Genomic DNA, 23,618 nt, shown 5'->3' with positions numbered 1-23,618 from the left:
TTGTACAGTAAAAACATCGAATTGATGGATCATCCACCGTACAGTCCTTATTTGGTACCCAAAGATTTCTTCTTATACACTCAGACGAAAGCCAAATCCAATATTGGAAATCTTATCTACTAAAGACTTAGTAGCAACCGCCCTTGCTAGTTTATCTGGATTGAATTAATAGTACAGGCAAATTAGGCGATTTTGAGCTAAAACCTTAAAATTAAAATATGCGGTTTTGATTTTCTAGATTCTGGAACGTTTTGCTGTACTAAATAAGTCTAGCAACTCTAAACAAAATTACGGGCACGGATTTTCGAAATTTTGGGAATTAAATGTCAAAAATTTTTTGAATAACTCGAAAACTACGAGAAATTCGAGAAAAACTACCGTAACACAAAATGTAGAGTAGAAAATTCTCTACAAAAAAGTATCCCAGTTGTGTATTCCTAACCTCAAAATGGGTTTATACACTCAAAAATATTTTGAATCGCGAATAACTCGAAAACTACGAGAAATTCGAGAAAAACTACCGTGACACAAAATCTATAGTAAGAAATTCTCTACAAAAAAGTATCCCAGTTGTGTATTCCTAATCTCAAAATGGGTTTATACACTCAAAAATATTTTGAATCGCGAATAACTCGAAAACTACGAGAAATTCGAGAAAAACTACCGTGACACAAAATCTATAGTAAGAAATTCTCTACAAAAAAGTATCCCAGTTGTGTATTCCTAACCTCAAAATGGGTTTATACACTCAAAAATATTTTGAATCGCGAATAACTCGAAAACTACGAGAAATTCGAGAAAAACTACCGTGACACAAAATCTATAGTAAGAAATTCTCTACAAAAAAGTATCCCAGTTGTGTATTCCTAACCTCAAAATGGGTTTATACACTCAAAAATATTTTGAATCGCGAATAACTCGAAAACTACGAGAAATTCGAGAAAAACTACCGTGACACAAAATCTATAGTAAGAAATTCTCTACAAAAAAGTATCCCAGTTGTGTATTCCTAACCTCAAAATGGGTTTATACACTCAAAAATATTTTGAATCGCGAATAACTCGAAAACTACGAGAAATTCGAGAAAAACTACCGTGACACAAAATCTATAGTAAGAAATTCTCTACAAAAAAGTATCCCAGTTGTGTATTCCTAATCTCAAAATGGGTTTATACACTCAAAAATATTTTGAATCGCGAATAACTCGAAAACTACGAGAAATTCGAGAAAAACTACCGTGACACAAAATCTATAGTAAGAAATTCTCTACAAAAAAGTATCCCAGTTGTGTATTCCTAACCTCAAAATGGGTTTATACACTCAAAAATATTTTGAATCGCGAATAACTCGAAAACTACGAGAAATTCGAGAAAAACTACCGTGACACAAAATCTATAGTAAGAAATTCTCTACAAAAAAGTATCCCAGTTGTGTATTCCTAACCTCAAAATGGGTTTATACACTCAAAAATATTTTGAATTGCAGATAACTCAAAAACTATGACGGTTTCGACACAAACTACCGAGACAAAAAATGTGAAGCACAAATTTATGTACAAAAAAGTTTCAACTTCAAAAAATATTTTGAATCGCGGATAATTCGAATGCTACGAAGTAATTTTACAAGAGTTAGAGCAGTTTCCATGTGCGCCTGGAAGGTAAATTGGCTTGAATTCGCATTGGTGGGAATTCGCTCCGGCTTTCGGCGATGATGGAGATTTACTCAGAAATAGTGGCTCCAACAATAAAATAACTGGGGACCTTTTTTGTAGCAAATTTCGGGATCTACATTTTTTATCTGAGCAGCTTTTCTCGTATTCCTCTTAGTTTTCGAGTTATTCGCGTTTTTTGAGTTACAAGTTCCAAAATTTCGAAAAACCGTACCCGAAATTTTATTGCTAGACTTATTCAGTAACACTACAATTATAATGGTTTTCAAGTTTACGAAACAGATGGCGTTATCTGTTATCTTGAATAAAATATGAATTGTTGATGAAAGATGGATAATATTCAAACCGTACCCATGGTAAAACACAATTATTTACCCCTGAAAGGTACTTCTTTCCATACGAATAAATTTTTACAAAAAAATTAATAGTCGTTTCTCGGTAATTATTCAATGTAAGTACATAGATGATACATGTCGTTATTATAACTACAAGAACGTAGAACTGATCCTCTCTTCCTGTTTAAAAGTCGTCATGGAATTTTAATAAGGAATAGAGAGGTCGAAATGACCCGAGTTTATACTCGGTTTATGAATAATTCACACCCTGTGTATACCGTGGACAAGAGGTTGATAATCAAACGGCGCCGACGTCGTCTAACTTTACGAACTGAATTTTCTGAGGAAAAAATTGAATTACGGTTTTTGTATGCCGTTGCTACTGACAACATCTAATGGAATATCATAGTAGGACATTCTTTATCGTTTTTTTTTTGAATTTCGCCCGGATATTCGATGAAAAGTTTTCACCCATCCCTTAATCTCATTCCTAAATTTCTCAATCGTATTATTTGATTACTTTATACTAGCAAGACGGGTAAGTTTCAAAATGGGTAAAATCAAGGACCCATCGTTTAAAAATCGTGCGTCAAATGTCAAGTATTCGTTGTCCAGGCAAAACCAACGTTGCCATTGCCTCCGAGTTAGAAATACTTCGACGTAGACGTACCGTGGACTAAAACGTGAAAAAATATGCATCAATCAGGAGCTTTGGTGATAAAACACGATCATGGCGGCTTGGAAAAACCACGAACGCTGAAGATTAACGAGTTGTATTGATCAGTAAACGTTATTGATGACTAACGGACTCGGAAATAGCAGCTCTGATCAATAAATCTGGGGATCTGCCTGGGAGATCTTAATAATACGTCCTGGACGTCAGAAAATTTATTTTCAAGCTTGTCAACGACCCCAAGCATTCCTCGAAGCAGTGCAAAGACCAGAATTAGAAAGAAATAATGTATTAACAGTGGCCATAACAGTCACCCGATCTCGACCCGATTGAGTTGTGGTGGAACAAATTGAACCACCTCTTTGTAATATCTTGAAAAACGAATGGAATCAAATAGACGACGATTATTTGTCGTGGTTACTGATTTCAAACGTGGTTTCTACCGATTTTTTTTCACTTCAAGATAACCGCAATGTTGATGCGTGCTTATATTTTGCAAATTTCGTGATTCTAGTTTCCAACCAAAAGATTGTAAGCAGCATTTATAAACCATTCGGCTATCGACGCTATTCTACATTTGAAACCTCATTTTACATACATTTTTGTCTACAAATTGATTGAGTTGAGAATTATTGAACGATACCAACGATTTGGTTTGAATTTCTAATGGATTCAATTGAATGTCTCACGCAATTTTTAATTACGAAATGAAATCATTTGAACGTAACATTTCTAATTAAAACACCAATGAATCGACTTGAAACAAGTTTATTGTTGTCGCAAAAACGGTTTTTGGTATTTGTTGTATACAAAGATCGAAATTTGTCTCAGAAGTGCCTGAAAACACGAAGAATTCTGGAAAAAAATATATTTATTGTTTAATGTAATATCCGTACACTTTTTCCAGCGATTTTCAATAAGTTGTTTAACCACCGAATCATTTTTTCGAGTCTGGCAACAGAAAATAATCCGAGGGAGCTAAGTCAGCCTAATAGGGTGCATCAAGTACCTATTCAAATGTTAATTCATTAATTTGCTTGGTCTTGATGAAACAACATTTTTTTCTTAGCCGTTTTTGCTTGATTTGTTCGATTAAACGTTACAATAAGATAGTCAATGAAAATTACCAAAAAAAAACCCACACCATAACCTTGCTCGAAGATGGAACGATCTTTGCTATTCTTTGGGGCCGTTTTTACCTTTTCAGTCCATTGTTTTGATTGATATGTTGACAATGAATCAGTCATTACTCTCGAATGTGCAACTTTCTCTTCCGAAAAGTTACCATGTTTTGGTAAACTCTGGAAACAGCACCGACTCATGTTAAAGGTACTTCTCGTATAGATACAATTTCTTGACCAAATTTTTGGCCACCGACTTTATTTTGGAAATTAACACCATCAGGCTACGACTGATCTAAACCGACAATATTGTAGTTGAATTATTTATAAAAATTTCTTGTTTTGGTGAAAACTATCGTCCGTAAGTTTATAAGCACGCCCATGTCTCACCAACATATAAGACCCGCATTATAGTTAATTTATGATGAATTTATTTTATAACGAGGCTTTCAAAACGATCATACTCGAAATAAATTGAAAAAAAAAAAAAATTAGAAATTACGTATCGCCACGTCACTGATGCGAGAGAAATTATTTTAAATCCAACAACCAGTCAAACTTTGCATACAATGAACAATATCGAATGGAAACACCTTCGTCATTTCACATATCGAATTTGAAGAATATATTTGAATAATTTACTAATTTATTGCAAGTTCTGATCAATATTAATATATATTTTTTGGGTTGTACTTTTAACCGTTAGAAAATTTAGTTTACAAGCATCCATTACGCCCCCTTCGAGGAGTGTCTTTGGAAACTAGTAGTTCTTTCAACTCTGATCCTTCTATGAAGTTTAATACATCCTCGGCTTTCATTATATGTAAATCTTCCTGTTTTATCCATTATTCTACAGAATTAGGTGTGCACATCTGTTGAAACTTTGAAACTCTGAGGGCCAGTACCTTACTGTGCTTTTTTCTGTTTATTTTCTATCAGTTTTTTCCAGTATTTTATCTATGCTGATTCCCCCAAATATGGATTGAGTTCTCTTCCTTGTTTATATACCTTGATACCCTCAACAGATGGAGCTCAAAGCTTCAATGTCTTTCTGGCTATCGATCATGATTATTGATCTTTCCTTTTTATATATCTTAATGATATTGGATGCATTTCCCAATCCAATCAACTTGACCTTCTAATTAATGCAATAGTTTCAGTTTTACTAACATCTACAATGATTTTTGATAAACACCGATGGTCGGTACTGCAGATTTTCTGCTCGCCCCCCCTAAAAAAATTACAAAATATATTCCCAAACTGGAAGGAATCGTTTTTACTTAGATTGAAGCTCAATAAGCTTCGTTTTCTAATCGCAACCCGCCCCCACAAAACGAAAAAATTACAAAATATATTCCCAAACTGGAAGGAATCGTTTTTACTTAGATTGAAGCTCAATAAGCTTCGTTTTCTGCTCGCCCCCCCTCCAAAAATACGAAAAAATTACAAAATATATTCCCAAACTGGAAGGAATCGTTTTTACTTAGATTGAAGCTCAATAAGCTTCGTTTTCTGCTCGCCCCCCCTCCAAAAATACGAAAAAATTACAAAATATATTCCCAAACTGGAAGGAATCGTTTTTACTTAGATTGAAGCTCAATAAGCTTCGTTTTCTAATCGCAACCCGCCCCCAAAAAACGAAAAAATTACAAAATATATTCCCAAACTGGAAGGAATCGTTTTTAATTAGATTGAAGCTCAATAAGCTTCGTTTTCTGCTCGCCCCCCTCCAAAAAACGAAAAAATTACAAAATATATTCCCAAACTGGAAGGAATCGTTTTTACTTAGATTGAAGCTCAATAAGCTTCGTTTTCTGCTCGCCCCCCCTCCAAAAATACGAAAAAATTACAAAATATATTCCCAAACTGGAAGGAATCGTTTTTACTTAGATTGAAGCTCAATAAGCTTCGTTTTCTAATCGCAACCCGCCCCCACAAAACGAAAAAATTACAAAATATATTCCCAAACTGGAAGGAATCGTTTTTACTTAGATTGAAGCTCAATAAGCTTCGTTTTCTGCTCGTCCCCCCTCCAAAAAAACGAAAAAATTACAAAATATATTCCCAAACTGGAAGGAATCGTTTTTACTTAGATTGAAGCTCAATAAGCTTCGTTTTCTAATCGCAACCCGCCCCCAAAAAACGAAAAAATTACAAAATATATTCCCAAACTGGAAGGAATCGTTTTTACTTAGATTGAAGCTCAATAAGCTTCGTTTTCTGCTCGTCCCCCCTCCAAAAAAACGAAAAAATTACAAAATATATTCCCAAACTGGAAGGAATCGTTTTTACTTAGATTGAAGCTCAATAAGCTTCGTTTTCTAATCGCAACCCGCCCCCAAAAAACGAAAAAATTACAAAATATATTCCCAAACTGGAAGGAATCGTTTTTACTTAGATTGAAGCTCAATAAGCTTCGTTTTCTGCTCGCCCCCCCTCCAAAAAAACGAAAAAATTACAAAATATATTCCCAAACTGGAAGGAATCGTTTTTACTTAGATTGAAGCTCAATAAGCTTCGTTTTCTAATCGCAACCCGCCCCCAAAAAACGAAAAAATTACAAAATATATTCCCAAACTGGAAGGAATCGTTTTTACTTAGATTGAAGCTCAATAAGCTTCGTTTTCTGCTCGCCCCCCCTCCAAAAAAACGAAAAAATTACAAAATATATTCCCAAACTGGAAGGAATCGTTTTTACTTAGATTGAAGCTCAATAAGCTTCGTTTTCTGCTCGCCCCCCCTCCAAAAAAACGAAAAAATTACAAAATATATTCCCAAACTGGAAGGAATCGTTTCTCTTCACGAACAATTTTTGTTAGATTTAACTTGCTTTGAAATAATTGATTGCTGTTTTCTTATAATTTTAAAATCCTTGATTTGTTTTAAATCCGTTTATATGTGGCTCAATATAAGTTTAATTTTTTATTTGATCGTTTGATTCTTAGACCACCGATGAAAGTGACGACTTAATTTTTTGATCTCCTGACATTATAGACCCTAAACTCGTTCTGATACGAGGTGAAGCTACAAAGATAGAAAATACTTAATACGAGGGCTACTATTAATTGTTAAAACAATTATTTATAATTGATATGGCTATCGACTAAGATCAATGAAGTTCTGTATGCGTTTGAACCAATTATCGAAGCATGCTTCAGGAGTAGAAAAACATTGACCTCGCAATTTATTTTTGATATGCAAGACAAGGACATCGTTTGGCACACAATGTTTTGTTTGAACTGTATGAAAGCTCGCATTGAATCCCCGATTTTTTCGAAATTCTGGCAAACAAATGCTGATGAACCATTCAGAATTGACGTTTAAAAATGTCAAACTTCATTATTGCAATGTCATATTTGACATATTCACGTCAGTGTTGCCATATTTCAAAACTTAAGTGTATTATTACTTGAATATTTTATCTTATATTGATTTTGTTTATAAATCTACCGCTTTTATGAATAAACAGCCACCAGATGAAATTCTTGATTATTATCAATAGATTTTTAAAAATTACGAAAAAAACTAATTAAACCAGGTCGAATTTAATGATTTCTTCTATAAATCGATTCGGTTTTTCCTTATACACAATAAATTATTCAAATTTTCCTAAAACGGAATCCGTCTCTGTCTAAATATTACTAAAAAATTGATTGGTTATCGTTAAAGATATAAAAACCCAATTCACTTTAATTCAAATTTAACAATGGGTCCTAATTTGTCTGACTAAATTAGCACATGAAGAAATCATAATTTATTTCCAGGTATATACCGACAGACTATTCATTCCGACATGTTTTTTTCTTGTAGAATCGCTACCATGAAAAAGTAAAACATCGAACCAAGGTTTCAACATGTTTTTTTTTGGTATACTGTACGTCCCACTAAATGAAATGATTTTTGATAAGTAAATATACAAGAAGTCTTCAAAGAAACTTTGTTTGACAAAGAATTCGTGGTTGAAATTAATGGAATTGAAATTCCCAATTTTGAGGGTATATTTATACATGTTTTGAGAATACACAGTAAAATTTTTGAAATAAAATATTACATATTTTTGAAATGACGCGCGATCTCCTGAGGTCCTCCACTGCTGGAGTGATTGCAGCTTTCTGCGTTGATAAAACCTAACAAAAAAAACTTCTCTCCAAACTAAAACATATTGTCTGAACGATTATCCTCGGGCGAACAAAAAAATCAAAAATTGACGAAATGTCGGCATGTTGATTAAAAAAAAGTTAAATTTCACCCGAAATTTTGGTCGTTTTGCCCTGCCAAAATTCGATTTTTGATCAGATTAAAAAAAATGGAGGGTCATCGTATGGAGAACTATATAGAGAAGATGCAAAAAAAATTTGATAGCGATCGGATCATTTTTCTCCGAGTAATCACTGCAGCAATTTCGAAAAATTCTGTTTCGAGAAAAATGGCTGTAACTCAAAAACTATTCAAGATATCGATTTAAAATTTTAGTATGTTATTTTTAAAGGTATAAACTATCGAAATATGAATCGATTTTTTGGAAATTTCACACTAGGTGTGCCCCTTAAAGAACAGAATTTTGACTGGATATCCAATTTTGAATAACCTGGTTGCTACAGCGTCAAGCAACTGGTATCGGATAATGAAATAATTCATAATTAAATCACGAATATTCCAGAAGATGAGATCATCATTTTGTAACATACATCAGCAGGATCTGACAATAAGAAGTAAAAAAAAACACTTTCTTATGATCCTTTCTAGTCTAGTTATCTTTCCATTTTTTTCCTGCAAATATATAGATAAACGTACCTGCGATAATCATTTTAGTGCTGATCTCAATCACATTTTTTCCTGACGCAGCAATCACATTCATAAAACAAACAATTCGTTGTAGTTACTTGTTAAATAAGACTACTTCCTACCTCTAAACATCACACACACCTTTTAAGCGTCGATAACCGAAAAACTTTAGATCTATTAGTAAATTTTATCAAGGATATTAAAATTAATATCTAAGTACTGATGGACTCGCTTCCAAGCCATCACACACAATGTAAATAAACTTGCCGTCTGGATTTAATTTTTTATTTTGTTATTTAATACTTCACCTATTTGGGATGGCCCTGATAAAGGATTATTTCCCTCTGCAGGACTCGGGTAATCGCAGATAATGTTTGTTCTTAATAAAATATGACGAAAAAATGACTAATCTTATGCAGAGCAGTGTATAATCTCAATTCTAGTTGTAATAAAACTTGTTTTCACCTTAAGAAACTTTTATATTATAAGTCAATATGAAAATAATCACGATCTTTTTAAATAGTCATTATTATGACTGCTTCTAACCATGACCTCCCCAATGTTATCTCCTCCAGTGGTCTATTAATCATTTTTTAATAAAAAAAATCTAACCATAAATTAATATTTCGAATATATAATTTATTATTAAAACATAACAAATGTCTATTCATTATAAAAAAAAATGTATGACCTCCAAATAAAGGTGGGATCATTACATAAATACAGATTGGATTTTTCATTTGGTTAAGAAATATTTCTCTATTAAAGGGACAATGTGTATATACGTAGGAGAAACTGGGGTAGAATGCGTCGTACTTGGAGTCAAGCGTCAGATGTAAATTGCTTTTTACATCTGAAAGATTATGCTTCAATAATTATATCTAAATTACTTCAATGGGTTCAGTAAGGATCATTATTAGAAGGAAACAGGATAATTTCAGTGGCCTCACTCCGGTTCATTTGTTTGGAAACGTATCACAAAGAAAAGCGGAAGATTTTTCATTAAAAAAGTATTTTAGAAACATTTTATTAAGACTGACCTTGGAGTCCAATGGATTTAGTGCGTTCTATGAATGGTTCAATTCATTGGAATCGTATCAGAGTAAAAAACACTTGTACCAATCGCAACTGAAGAACCGAAGGCAGATGCGCGATGAAACTCTTCAAGAGTACGAACACCAGATAACACGATGGAATGTTTTGGCATCCAGGCACTCATTGATGCCCTGCGCGACCATTATATGAAGAGGACGCTTCGTTTAGCTCGTCCAAACACTTTGGTAAATGACCTCACTGCTGTCGATTGAATTGAGGCTTTGGAATATAACGAGAATAGAACCCTACAAGAAGAAGGTGAACGGGACCATCTGGACCAGATCGTCAACTTGTTGAAAAGTATCCGGGACAACAAATCGCCTACAAGGAGGAAGAACCGACCCGGGATCGTAACCTTGTCTTAAGAACTACAGTAGCCAATGAAAAATGGTCATCTAGAAGGATAAGGACAGTGATCCTCACCTAAAAATGATTCGGCAAAGAAAGGAAGGAAATCTGGCAAAAAGTGTCAAGATTTTCATCGGAATATTAAGACTCCTTTGTCCTGGCCTTTCAAACCTTGAGAACGTCGATGATTTCGAGAAGAAAATAGCCGAGGTACTGAAGAAGTTACACGACAGTTCGTCGGGAGGTCATCTGGTAATAAATAAAACCCTTTATCGAGTTTTATTGGAACAGCTACGACCATGTAAAGGACCCATGAAACAATATAAGTGGAAGTCTACAGCGATCAAGGTAGAAACTTCGAAAAAAATATGTTCCAGGAAATCTGTAACCAGCTGGGAATGAAAATGAACAGGACGACAGCAGATATCTGTCCAAAAGTAGTTACCAATCACCAGAGAGATTGGGATCAGTATTTATCCCTATTTCCAATGACTGTTTGGACGTTAGGCTTCCTTGTGACCTAGAATTTGGCTGTAAACCTGGATTAGACCCAGCGGGAGAAGATTATGTGATCCAATTGGTATCGAATTGGTCCGTTCGAATCTTCAAGTTGCCAGTGACAAAATAAAAAAGCTATACGAAGCCATAGAGGATTTTCTTCAAAATTGAACAAGATAGGAAGATTGGATTACAACCACAATTAGATGGAATGGTCGAGAGATTGAACTGAACCATTGGTAGATATATGTCCAGTAATTTCCGGCCACCAAAGATGCAGATTTACTTTTTTTTTAAATGACAAAGCGAACAAGATTTAGTGCACAAAACGTACGCACATATACCCTGTATATTTTAATTACTTTGTGGTAAAATTTAATAGTCGTGATTCGATGTGGATTTCTTGGTATCAGATGGGTGCCACTTTCCAAAGAATTCGATATTATAATTAATTTAATACACCCAAAATGCGAATTTGAACAAATATTTCAAGTTCGGAATATAGAATAAATAGAAAATAATATTCATACTTCTGTATGAAAAATAAAAACCTAGGGGAGTGTTTGTTATTCTACATTCCATATTAAATTATTGTCAAACCCGAAATTATTTTTATCTATGTCAAAAATATAACATACAACAACTCACTTTCACTAAACGTTATTCCAATTTTTTTCTTTTTAAGATCGATAAATCCTTGCGATGTAATTTTTCTATTAAACCGGTCACATACACAAACTTCCCTTGCTGTCAATTTACCCCGATTTGAAGATATGTTGAAACAGAACCCGCGCGCGCGAAATAACCGACACAAATAAATGGTTATCGTCGTCTTCTTCGTCGAACGCGCAACAGACTAACAAAAGCGTTCACAGTTAATACACAGTCGGTCGTAGTGAACCGTTCTCTCCCATACCCAAGCACACACACACATACTATCACTTTTTTTCGTATAACAATTTGATATTTTCCTTAGGCAAGTTAACTAACTATTGACTGGATTATTATACAATGTTACGTTCGAAAGGTTAAGTTAGCTAATTCAGAAGGTTCTCCCATAATTTTATTAACCTCCTTTTCATCTACGTCTTCGCGTTCCTTTCCTGGAGGTAGCTACGGATCATAATTGGGTTATCTTGTTCTACCAACGCAATAAGACGTTTTTTTCCATAATTATCCTTATATATTAGTCTCCTTTTAAGAATTTACGCTTATTTGCTTCAATTTTCTCTCGTTCTGATTGCCCAAATTTTTGCTGCGGTTATATATTCCAAAATTTCGATTCATCCTTGATCAAATTCAATCGACCAAAGTCCACTCAGTTTGGTCAGAACCTCTCAATCTGTATGAGGTTGAATACCATTTATTCCAAATTCTCTTGACGTTACTTGAAGAGGCTTGTCGAAATCACTAGCTTCAGTTTAGCGCCCAGAAGTTCATCGTCAGAACACAATATCGACAAAGAACAATTTGTCAAATGGCCCTCAAAAAAGTACCCACGAGACCTCTTCCATGGATCCTTGCCCACACACCCCAGGTAGGTTTAATTCTTATTTAATGAAGACGTGAGGCTTCTTGTCTTTCCATTACACAAATTTATGCCGATTGACCGTTCCTTTTATCTTGAAGGTTGCTTTATCAGACCACAAAATGGAACGCCGGAAATCATCCTCATAATTATCGTCGTTGTTCGACCTTTATCATCACAGATCCTGGTGGACAGAGTGGCTGGTCGAAGATGGGGAACCATTCAACGGATACAACATCGTTGGTCAGCTGGTTGAACAATGCGACGAAGAGATGACATTCAGTAATTGGAAACCAACTCTCACTAATAAAAGCCGCTAACACTCCGCTGTTACGTATGGAGCATTTTTTTGTACATGGGCGTCATAAATAAAATAGAAGCGTTTCGAGTGGTGGTGCTATCTGAGATTCCTCAAGAACCAGTGGACTGCACATACCAATAAAGACGAGGTACTCAGGAATAAGGACTGGAGTTAGAACAACTATTTCGAATAGAGGCAATCGTCTTGAAGGTACCCCAAGGTACGGTACGGAAAGAAAAAGGATAGATCGTGGACGCTCCATTTTTAAAATTATTTCTTCTTGTCTTTTTCTTATATCTTTTTATGCATTTGGTTCTCTTCAACTCCTTCTTGTATTCAGTTCCTTCATTTGATCTAACCTTTCCTATTATTTTGTTCTTTCCTATTATTGCTACCAGTTTTTTAACTTTTCTAATATCTTCGTTGTTTATTTCGTCAACGTCAACAAATCCACATGTTTGTACGCACATTTTATTTTATTACGTCTTGTTACTGTTAACGATTTCATAAATAGGTAAAAGTTATACGGCAATTAAGATATTTGTAAGTTGCATGCGTTAGCAAGTGAGAAATTTCTAATGTTCATCGTGTGAATATAAGGATATTAAGGTTCGATGGTATCTTACCCAATATTAACCGGAGAATTATTAGATGGCGCAACTGATTATTCATTTTTTGTTCTTTACTTGGCTTGTCTATGAATTTGTTTCGTTTTTATCCATCCAAGGTTTTCAATGAGCTACATCCTCGAAGGAAAGTACTACGCTACATACGAAAAAAATTGCTCAGCGTGAAATTCGAGTTTTCTCCACGCTAAAAAATTACCACCTTTGGAAATTCACCTCCAACTCACTCAGGCTTTTTTGAAGAGTGCATGCCCGTTCAGTACGTCTGCAAATGATCTATGGCTTTTCCTAAGAATCGCACGATGAAAAACGGAGTGGAAAACTACCAGCCCCGAATGCGATTGTCCAGAAAATCACCAATGAGCTGCTCAAAGTCTTACCATGTCACAATTGAAAGAACCTTGTTATCACCAACTGCGCTCGCAATGTGAGAGAGTAGGCAACAAGGAAAAGTTGTTGGACTCTATGATCATAGATGAAATGTGGACAAAGAAATTGAGTTAACAGGAAAGCTAATGGTGACTGTGCTTCAGTATCGGAAAGAGGTACTGCCTCATCGATTTCATGCAATCCGGGACGAAAATAATCTCAGATAGATCTTTTGAAATATTGACCAAACTCCTGCGATCATTCCAGAATAACCGGCTCATGAAACACAGATGTTTTTGACGAAATTTAGGTGGACTGTTATGGTCCATGCCGCGTACAGCCTGGACTTAGCCCCTAGCTATTATCACCTCTTTCCTAAACTAAAGGAACACTTAAGTAGAGAACGCTTCAAGAGCGACGATGAAGTCCGAGCAGAGGTTACACGCTTCCTCAACGGATCAGTGGAAGTTGTCTTCAAAAGCTGGAACATCAAAGGTCATTACTGATGATGAACCATGGTGTGATTATGACAATTTTAATAGATTTGATTAATTGAAAACTTTATAAGTGAAATTTTAAGTTGAGCAATCTCTAATGGTCCATAACTTGAAGGATTAGACAGAAGATGTTTGGGATTTTCTGATTCCTGCCTTCTGGAATACTGAAAAAGTATTCGTGGAAAGCTCATCGCGTTCCCACTGATATTTTCAGGAAAATGTCACTGGTAATCCAAGGATTTTTCCAAAAATTGTACTTTCTATACTGTTTTATCAAAGTTTTCTCTTTCAATTTCGTTATTGATTTCTTCAACTTAATCTGAGTGTCTCAGATATGATGAAAAAACGACCTCAATGGATCGGAGACAACACAGTCTCAAAAAATACCACAATTGGACATTGAAAGAAAGGAAAAGAAGGGAAAAATGATGTTTAATAGAAGGTAACCAAGATGGGAGTACCTACCAAACCTTGGTGTCCCTTTTTACTTAGCCCTAGTGGGAGTTACTGTTATTAAAACCAAATGGTAGTTTTTGGTAAGCTTTTGGGTCCAGCTTGATAAAACACGATATGAAAAATCCATCATTGTACCTTAAGACTTTGATTTATCCATCTTCTCGAACGAAGACAGGAAGATATCTAAATTTATATATAATTATTAAGTGGAGATGCGACATTGTGTATTACCTACCTGTTTCTTCAGGTAATTAGAAGCATCATAAGTAATAATTATCTGGTTTTACGTCAGAAATATTATTTGAATTACTAATTGAAACGTTTTCTGTAAAGAAAATCGCGTTAGTTTATACGGTATTAGGAAATTTTATATTTAAATCAACTTACTTTTAATATATCAGTGGGAATTTGAATGATTTATTATGGGATCTCAACTGTTTCACTAGATTTCCATTCCATTTTTCGATATTCTTGTTATTAGAATCGAAACCGATTTAAGACATCTCGAAACCTCGTCTTTAGTCAAACCCATAGGTTTTAATTTATCTGCCCCTAATTTTACAAACTTAAATGATGGGTACATTCTTATTTTTCGCTCTTCAAATATCAGTTTCCTACCTTTCTAGAACTTCTTAGTATATTACTTCAATTGTTTATTATGACGCCAGGTATCTGAACTTGCACGACTTTCCGCGAAAATTTCGATTTCTTGGGATCAAAATACATATAAAAGCGCTATTGCCAGATTTCTGGGTTGATTAGCAGGTTGATTTGGTATTATTAATTATTATTTACATCTCATTTGGGATTTTTCATTCACTGCTTGTTCCAAAGCTTCGATGATGTCTTCGACAAAGCAAAAAAGTGCATAGACTCGCGAGGAACTCGGCCTCTTGAAGTTAGCGCGCTTGCCCATAGAGTTCCAAGGGCCCAAGGTTGGCCCAACTATGTAGAACTCTGGGCCAAGCTTGTAAGCCAGGCTTTGCCCAGTCTTGGTAAAACTCTGGAGTGATAACGATGGTCCAAGCTTGATCGCCAAGACTGGCTCCATGGTCAACCTTAACTCTCAGGACAGGAATAACAAGACTTATTCATTACATAACTTTTTCTTCTTTATCTTTATTATTAAGCTTTGCCCTTTCACAATTGAGTTTTTTTTTCTCTATTGAATGCACGCCATCTTTGAACTCGGAGATACGCTTCAGCCATGGTTACTTTCAGTAGTAATAAATGATAAAAATGTGATAACAAAGACACACACTGAATAAACTAGAGATCGGATTGATCAGAACCACGCCGTATGTGACCGAACAGCCGAAGCTTGGGCCCCCAATGAATGGCCAAGGCTGGGTTAACCAGGATTGGTCCAACCTTTGCCCCAGCCTGGATTGTCAAGGAATGGCAAAGGCTGGATCAACCAACCTTGGCCCGAGCCTGGGTAATCATTGGTATGGCCGAAGCTGAGTTAAGTAGCGTGCCCCACGCATGGTCCAATACAGGTACGCCGAAGCTAGACTTCCCAGGCTTGGCCCCTCTGTCAACTCTGGGGTTTCCTGTATGGGTGGTAACATCGACGTCCAAGTGGCAGTTGTTGTTGTAATATACACTTTTATTTATTATAAATACGATCTGGGGAAAGTCAATATTTTCACCGACTGTTTTTGTATGATTTTGATCTTCTGCTTACCAAACTAGAACCCTCAATCTCCAAACAAGATACGCTTCTATAAGAAGTAAACAGAAAAAAGATTAGCCTGAAAAAAAAGAAGACAGTAAATGAACTAGTCTTGGTAAAGCAAATACCATCGTAAACAGAAAAAGATGTCATAATAAATAATATGAATAAAGACAGAAAGTCCGTAGAAATGAAAATTCCAATAGAGGTTATAAAGTATAATGGTGAACCGTGCGGCAGATACCAAATCAATGTGGTGAGATAATTATTAACCCAATACATAAAGTATACGAGTAGGTTGTTTTGAAAAGGTCACAGAACAATAGCTATGTCCCAAGGATTAAACCTGAAGCTTCTCTTTGTGGATTTGAAGCAAGCCTATAAGTAGAAGACATCCGTTCCAGGCGCTAGCAGCACGAAGTAGCTGTCGAAGGAAGCCTATCAGAAAATTTTGAAACATGAAGAGGGTAGAATGGAAAAGAATCTAGAAAAAATGTTGTTGAGCTTGTAGCTTCGTGTTGAACTTCTTGAACTCTACTTGACTTAACGTTGGTTAACTTATATTGATCGCGATCGAGGGTGCCAACTCGAGCTCAAAAGGTTATAAATTGACCTCAATTCGGTTAACTTTTCGAATGAAGGGATGAAATTAATAATACAATTAGTATTTTGATTCCTATTGACGTTACTATAGATTTAAATAATATTCGGTCGGTAATAAAATTTTCTCACACATTCGCGGACGCACCGAATAATCAGCAAAAAAATAATAAGAGATAATTAGTTTTTTATGAAAATAAATATGGTGATTACTGCTTATGTAAGTAAAATCATTATTGCTTCCTTTATTTAACGATTTTACCGATATACGACAAGTTAATTTGGTGAAACTTGCGAAAGAAATTTGATTCATTTCAATAGGTAAAGTGTATTTTGAAAAATTGGCAGTAAATTTTTGTTTTCTCATTGAATTGTTCTAAAAATTATTATGGATTGTAACTTCTGGGATCATCTTCGTAATGATGAATAATTCATACTTTTTTATGTGTACAGGTAGTCATTATCTCGTTTTCAATAGCGATGTACGAGGTCTGGCTATTAAATAACGAGATTGCGCGCCTAGAGGGCGCCCTAGACGGGTGGGGTAAAAAACGACTAGTGCGTTGGGTATCTAGATATCTATGCACGTCCCAAAACACGTTTTTGTCACTATTATAGTATTTGTGCAGTAGCGGTTTGAAACGAACGTGTATCAATCTCAAATTTCTCGTTAAATTCAAAAAAATTCCCGATTGAGTGCTACAAATTGTTACACGAGGCTTATGGGGACAATTCTCTATCTCGTGTGCGTATTTTTGAGTGGTGTAAGCGCTTTTGTGAGTGCCGAGACAGCACTGAAGATGATCAAAGCCTAAGTCGCCCTGTGACTGTCTCAAAAGTGACCAAAACCAACCAAATCGTTCGTGTAGATAGTCGAATGAGTATCCGAATGATTACCGAGGCTGTAAACGCCGATAAAGAAACGATAAGAAAAATTTCTTGCTTCAAAAGGTCTATCTGGTTTGAAAATGATCCGATTCGAGTCGATGGAAGCGGTAAAGCACAAAACGGCGGAGCTCTTGAAGGCCTTCGCCAAAGAAGACTTCCAGCACTTCGTAACCAATCTTCGTTATTTAATAGCCAGACCTCGTATATCTTTATATTAAAACTTCCTAATGTTTTAATCGAAGCACTTCCCCCCCAGTCGACTTATTATGCAAATGCAAATTTCCAAAACCTATTCACGTTCGAAATACGTTGTGAATAATCAACTTCGAGGGTTTGATCCGCATGGGCGTTATCGGAAAAGTGGAAAATATACAAGCACAATAGAAAATTATTTATTTCTCGTATTAAAACACATTTTGGTGGTTTTTCATATTTTTTTGTAGATATTTGATAAACTTTAAGGAGAAACAAGTTCGTATCTTCCAACTAGCAGATTGATGTCTTCAATTGGTTCTATTCTTCTTGCTATTACCTCTTCTATCCAGTCTTTGATTGGTCTAGAGTCGAATATCGCCACATTTAGGCAGAGCCTGCAGTTAATTTCTCTTTTCGGTTTATATGCTTCTATGAGAATCTTCTTGAGCATCTCCACTTGTTGGCATATATCTTCCAGCGCTTGGTGGGTCTTCCGACCGCTTCTTCTCGGTTATAACACGCAATTTCAGCAAGAATGTTGTGGCTCACGATGGCGTTCTCCTAATGCTTTCTCCCCTAATGAACGGGTTGCCTTCTTGCCGGGTTAGCCACCAAATGGGATCCGCAGTCGCTGGCTGAAGGTCCGGTGGGGTTTACTTTAACATCGTCCTTTTGCACAGTAACCTATTTCTTATTCAATTATTAAGAAAGAGGTTCTTCTATTAAAACTGGTATTCAATATTTTCCAAACAATTTAAGAAAAAATTTGATGGTTGAATACAATCTAATTTATGTCTGCACTAAATTTACATTCTCCCCCAATTGTTAATCGATTCAATGACCTGAAATTTCTACAGGGGGTTGAAACAGACAAAAAAACCCTCGGGAGTCTATAACGAAAACATAAAGTTTCAATTTTAGGTGTAGAACTAATATTTCTTATCCGTTTGGTTCTATATTTGGTTTCAGTTTAGTCCGTTTCCAGTTAAGTCGTCCTCTCTTTCTAAGGTTTTTTTCTGAGTCTGCATCTTCTTTTTGTTGGTTACAGTTTTCCATATCACCTTAACTGTCTTCGTTCATTGTCACTTTGTGTCCAAACGATCTGAATTGTTTGATTTTCTGCATCCACTACATCCAATTCGCTTCTAATTGTGTCCTGCCTTATTTCATCGAGTTTTTCTCAGTATCTTCATTTCACACGTTGTCACCTCTTCGTCAATTCTTCCATGAGGTGTTACAAGTGTCCTTTCTTTTTCTATTTTATTATTTATACAGCCATTTCTTCTGGTTTCTTCGATACTTTTAGTATTTTTATTTTTGGTATGTTTATCTGTGTTTTCTATGTTTCTTTGTTTATTTTAATTGCTATTTCGGAAAAAATAATGACTTGTAACACCTCCTTGTCTTACTGCTTTGTCTCATGGGGATACTCGGTATATTTCTTATTACCTATTTAACAAAGTTGAATTATTTGTTATTGTTTTTTTTTTATAAAGTTAGTTTACCAACATAATTGTCCCACTTTTCGTCGTTATTTATACAATTTTAATAAATTTCGACAATGAGGTTACAAATTTCATTGTTTTTATTGTGAATTCAATCACGACATTGTTTGTTTAAAAGAATATGAAAACTTTCAATTATTGAAGCATGAATCCAATATGGTTTTTTTTTGAATGTATACGAGATAATAATTTCGCAGACAGTATTAGGAAAGTACAAATGAAATATTAAAAGCCATTACTACATACAATTGATTACATCATCTATTAACACAAAATTTATGCCGTGGTCACACTAAACTGTGTGTGGGTGTGTGTTCACCTATATCTCTGGTCGAAGCTTCTGCTTCAACAAAGTTGGGAATGACTCGAAACGAAGGCATGCTCATCATCTTGGTTTACATCGGCGGAAGATACGACATTCCCGCTTAAAACGATGTAGGTATTCCCGGAAGCTGCCATACCCTGATATCATCTACGTCAAGTAATAACTGATCTCTCTGGGTTCACCCAGGTGTCTATTTGTGGAATGAGAAGGCAATTCCACTGTTTTTTCATTCTTTATTATTTAGTTCTGCTTGGGTTAATTCAGTAGAACCTTTCCGCCGGTGGAGAACACTTCTTTCTTCAGTTAGTAGTCTTATAGACGGGCCTGTGTTCTGAGAAAACGCTTTCCAAAGTAATCAGTCAATATACTGGTATTGCCTTCTTCTATATTTCTGCTTTAGACCTCCTTCATTGGGCATCAGCCTTGTTAAGAATAATCTGACCATCGAATGTGTTTGTGTGTGTGTGTGTGTGTGTGTGTATGTCATTGATTAGTGTCGTGCAGTAAAAAGATGTTAGCTTGGAACGTTAAAGGATTAGAAATTGAAACGAAAAGTTGATGGTGAGTTAGATCCTCGGTATTAAGAAGAAATGATCTGGAAACACCTGTGTTTTTGGCATTTTTGTTAATGTAGAAAAAGCGTCCCGCAGATAAGATATAATAAATCTGGCAATGTTACAATTTCCGCTAGAAATAGAATAATAATATAATAACATTTTAATTCACCAGTATCGCTTCTGGTCTACTAAGGGTTCGCATTGGTTAGCTAGAGCAAACGAGGCAGCCGCTAACTTCACCAAATCTGACCCCCAGCGACTTTTTGCTGTTCCTAACCTTAAAGTTCTTCATTTTAAAAAAAAAAACTTACAAATATTTGAACAAAATCATCATTAATTGAGGGCATTCTAATTTCTGAATTAAAAAACGAGCTTGATTATGGATAAAATAATGGAAGCAGATCACTTTTCTATTTCTATATGTACACACTAAATTAATAAGAAAATTAGGTCAAGTCTTTTCCTTTGTTTGTATGTCTCATAATTAATTGACCCCCTTAAACTGAAACCCCTCATCTACCGCCTCATCTATAATCGAATTTCGATATTTTTTGCATTTTCTAAAAAAAAGGGAAACAAAGACATCATACCTTTTTCCGACAAACTCCACTTGGTGTACTAATATCCAATTTCTAATATCCCCACAAACACATACATCACAAAAAAAAACTAATAACAATAATTAACCGTTTTTGAATTAGCAAAATTGATCCGCTTCAACCGCCCCTTAATATAACCGTTTTCACCGCCTCCCGGCAACTGCCTCCTGCTAGGAAAACGTTGAATTGAATTGTTATTCTTGGGGGGTGGCGAAACAACGTTGCCATATCTCCGATGATACTAGATAGAGTCCGTTTGAGTGTTGAATCTATTTCCACGACAACTATCACATAATCTATGGGTTACTTGGAAAATAACGAACATAGAGGTATTTGAGAAGGGGTAAACACAAAAATGAGCCCATACTAACGTATGAATGCGAGTGCTGGAGATTGACGAATAGACAGGAGAAAACAATAGAGGCTGCGGAAATAGCCTAATTGAGAAGATCGTACAGGATATCCAGATAAAAGGTCGTGTATACACGACTTCAAAGAGAATGCAAATTAAGCTCTGGTACGAATATGTAATGAGGATAGAGCAGACGACTAAGATCCTCAAGGAAGGAATTGAATAGACCATGGAAGATAGAGCTATCCAGGAAAACGAGTGTACACACCCATCGGGCGAAAGAGAATCCGGTTTCTATTCCGGATTCCCGTCGAGAAGCCGTCAAGAGATCCGGGAAGAGTCCAAAAGTCGGGCCGCGACAAGAGAGTTCGTCGGGGTAACACAAAAAGACCTGGAGACGCCGTCGAGAGATGCGGAAAGAGTTTTCTTTTCTGCATAAGCGTTCTATGGAATCCTCTAGCAAAGAGATATGGTTTGGAACGCGAAGAGAACCGCAGTTACAGCGGGAAAACAAGCAGGAACATTAATTGACACTACTTCTTTCCTTTTCTACCAACTGATCCTAAAATGCGCTTTCTTTAAACAAATATGAGCTAAGAAGAGTTTACTGGTTACTAAAACGGTAAAACTTAGCTTTTGACGTTTTTGTAAGAATCAAAAGAAACAGCCAAACATTTCCATTGTGAATTCGAGGCCATAGACTTCGTTACTTTCATTGAAGCCTCTTAAATCCAGAAGTGGTAAGCAGTTCAGCCCTAGTTCAACTAATCATCATTGAATCATACATATTTAAGTGCCACGAGATTTCTACTGTTTTAATATCTTCATTATTAACTTTATTCGTCGTTTTATTCATTTTCTACGTAAAATTATATCAATAAAAGATTTTTTACCTTTGAATTCGAGTTTCGTAATGATTCGATAGGAAATTTTCCATACATCCCTTCAAACATTTCGTTTCATAAATAAAAATTTCTTTGTTAGATTTTAATATATTCAAAACTACTTCTACCCTTTAATCCTTAAACTTTATAATCATCTGCCCTAAACTCGACATCATTTACATTATTAATTTCCACTCAAACGACTACTTGACGTTACAATCTGGCAAAGACGCAATCGAAAGCAAAACGCAAGCGCTCGTTTTCCCTTCGAATTTACACGGTTGCCAAGCTGCACAAACTTCGAATAGAAGAAGGAATTTAGGGAAATTACGTCCATTGTTTGGAAACTAGGACAGATAAAGCAACTAACAAAATGATAATATTCAATTTTACGAAAATTTTCTAAAATTATAACATTATTATATAAGTATTATCTGTTTATTCTATTCCCATGGTATTAGGCTCTAATTTTTTTAAATTTATCGCAAGATTTCGATGGAAATATGACAACCTCGCAAATTACCCTCATTCTTATCGCTCGACTCGCATTAAACTACAACAACCGCAGTATTTTAAGCACGCTGGAACAAATATCGTTCCAGGTATTTGAGCTGAGTTAGTCGAATTATAACTGTTACTTATTATTGAAACTGTCGCCAACTCTACAACAATAGTGACAGGGATGATTAATTGTAGGGTTGTTTCCCTGTTTCGTTATCGAAAGAATATGTCCGATCATAATATGATGTCACGACGATGGTTTCTTTTGATATAACTTGACAGCGTAGTTGAGTTTAAATGTAGTAGATGGCGTTTGTGTCGGTGAAACTGTTTGTTCTGTTAGACAACATCTTTTCCAACGATGGCACTTGAAACCGTCGAATTGAATTGTTAAAACTGCGATTCTTAGAAAAAAAAACCAGGCTGGGTAATCAGCAAGTACATATTGAAGAAACTGAACGATTTTGAAGACATGGAGCAAAAATAAGTGAAAAAAATAGTATTTATGATAACGGAATGCTGAACACTTGTCTATCGCCTGTTTTTTCTTCGATATCCTGGATCTAGTTTATCACTACACCCCTTTCGTGGTCGACCTCTACTCCGTGGTCTGATTCGAGATTTATCCCTTGTTAATTTTACCAGAGTTATCTGTTGGTTATATTGTTGACTTTGGAGGAGGAGGATTGGAGAATCAGGTTAATAACCTACCACCAGAAACAGATAACTAGGTGAATGTACCGAAAGAAAGCATTTCCAGGACCTGAGCTACTCAGTACAAAACGACTAGATCCCGCAAGACCAAAACCAACCCGGCGATGATATTTTTTTATTTTCATTCTAGTCGTAGATAAAATATAATATTCAAACCGCGGTAATGGTTATAACTCTTTTGTATATGGGTCGTTTGATTTTCCTTCATAATTTTTCCCAACTTTTTTATAAAAATTATTCAATAATCTAATAGAAAAGTTCAAAAACTTCGCCTGGAGTTCAAAATCACCAAGTTGGAAATGTGCTTCATCACTTGGTTGATATTTTCATTCTCAATAATCTTCCCATGGTTATTGGGCTTCAGTTTTTGTGACCACGACACCGATTTCCAGATCTTATATCCGAACCAGAACCTTGCGCTTCCTAGAGACTCTCGACGGGAATATTGGTGAGCGGTGGCGATGGTATCCATATTGTCGTCATTCACTTTATTTTCATCTTCAATCTTTAAACTCGCGATTG

The 23,618-nt window shown here is 35.5% G+C and overlaps 1 protein-coding gene across 3 annotated transcripts in view; it reads right to left on the bottom strand.

The window, feature by feature from the left end:
* LOC130442063 (SH3 and multiple ankyrin repeat domains protein 2) overlaps positions 1-23,618 on the bottom strand; it is a 194,564-nt gene that overhangs the window by 95,643 nt on the left and 75,303 nt on the right. Inside the window, exon 1 of one of the 3 annotated variants that reach the window (XM_056776099.1) lies at positions 20,637-20,787. The exons of 1 other annotated variant lie outside the window; for it this stretch is intronic. The gene's annotated coding sequence lies outside the window, so the exon portion shown is untranslated. Of the gene's footprint in view, positions 1-11,172; positions 11,369-20,636; positions 20,788-23,618 lie in introns of those variants that run through there. One more of the 3 variants, XM_056776082.1, reaches the window with a different exon arrangement.

Source organism: Diorhabda sublineata, chromosome 1 (assembly GCF_026230105.1).
Source record: "Diorhabda sublineata isolate icDioSubl1.1 chromosome 1, icDioSubl1.1, whole genome shotgun sequence".
Taxonomy (NCBI): domain Eukaryota; kingdom Metazoa; phylum Arthropoda; class Insecta; order Coleoptera; family Chrysomelidae; genus Diorhabda; species Diorhabda sublineata.
This window is presented reverse-complemented; position numbering and strand designations above follow the sequence as displayed.